The sequence below is a fragment of the Mastomys coucha genome, unplaced genomic scaffold (genome assembly GCF_008632895.1).
Source record: "Mastomys coucha isolate ucsf_1 unplaced genomic scaffold, UCSF_Mcou_1 pScaffold18, whole genome shotgun sequence".
Classification (NCBI taxonomy): domain Eukaryota; kingdom Metazoa; phylum Chordata; class Mammalia; order Rodentia; family Muridae; genus Mastomys; species Mastomys coucha.
In genome coordinates this window covers 76,472,652-76,473,880 of record NW_022196900.1, presented here as the reverse complement: position 1 = coordinate 76,473,880, position 1,229 = coordinate 76,472,652, and the positions used below count along the sequence as shown (strand labels likewise).

Sequence of the window (1,229 nt, the reverse complement as noted above, 5' to 3'; positions counted from 1 at the left end):
TCTGAGATGTTAGGGATGCCTCATCTGCATGTGGAGGGGCTTCAGGTGTTGCCCCTATGTGACTGATTGTCACAGTCCTCTCCATGGGATCCTGTGGTCACATGTTCCAGGACAGGAACCTGGTCGGGAGTAGGTGAAACATCTACTGTCCTCAGGTATGAGGGTACTTGGGTTTCAGAACTCACTCTACCTTGCCAAGGTTCCTGGTATAGTCCACTTCCCCACACTCTACCACTTTGCTCCTCTTAGTGGTGCCCAGGGTCTCTGAGAGTCTGGGGTTGTCTTAGGAGTGGTCTCATGAATGCTATGTCCTGTTCATGCATTGCGGCACCAGGCAGGTATCATGTTGGTCATGACATCCTCCTGCCTGCCAGGTCTTTGAGGTGCTGCACTGCTCCCTGTCCGGGCCCTATGGGACTGAACTGGTGGTCATCTCAGACTTTCTTTTTTCTTTAGGATGAATGTAGGCTACTCATCATTCAGATGTTCACAGGGTCAGTACACTGAGTGTAGACACAGCCTCTCTCCTCTCTGCCACCTACTGATACACATGTGATGCAGCAGCTACACCTGCAATGCCTCTAAGGACAAGGTTTTTTGTTTGTTTGTTTGAGATAGGGTTTCTCTGTGTAGCCTTGGCAGTCCTGGAACTTGTTCTGTAGACCAGGCTGGCCAAGAATTCAGAGATCCAATTACGTTGGCTCCCGGAGTCCTGGGATTAAGGCCATGTATCACCATGCCTAGCTTGTTAATATTTTTATTACTATAAGTTTTATCTTTATATATATCACAGTTATGATTGGGATTAGGTTTTACAGATAACTATCTGGCTTGAATTACAATGCTTACTATATAGCTCGGTGAATGTAGTAGTTTCAATGAGGGTGGTCATCATAGGCTCATCTGTTTGTATGCTTAGTCACCAGGGAGCAGAACTCTTTGAAAGGATTAGAAGGTTCAGACAGTGTGGCCTTGTTGAAAGAAGTATGTCAATGAGATGGGCTTCCAGATGCTACAAACTCATGCAAGGCTCACACTCTCTCTCTCTCTCCCAGCCAGCAGACCATGATATAGCTTTCAGCTACTTCTCTAGCACCATGTGTGGCACTGGGATGTCAATGGACTTCATTTCTGACACTGTAAGCAAGGCTCCAATTAAATGCTTTCTTTTATATGAGTTGCCTTAGTCATGGTGTCTCTTCACAGCAATGGAACAGTCATTAAGACAG

The 1,229-nt window shown here is 46.2% G+C and overlaps 1 non-coding gene across 1 annotated transcript; it reads right to left on the bottom strand.

Moving 5' to 3' along the window:
• Positions 1-460: 460 nt before the first annotated feature.
• LOC116097307 lies at positions 461-592 on the bottom strand. Its single transcript, XR_004121350.1, has one exon. It is a non-coding gene; the product is annotated as a small nucleolar RNA SNORA17 (small nucleolar RNA).
• Between the last annotated feature and the right edge of the window lie 637 nt (positions 593-1,229).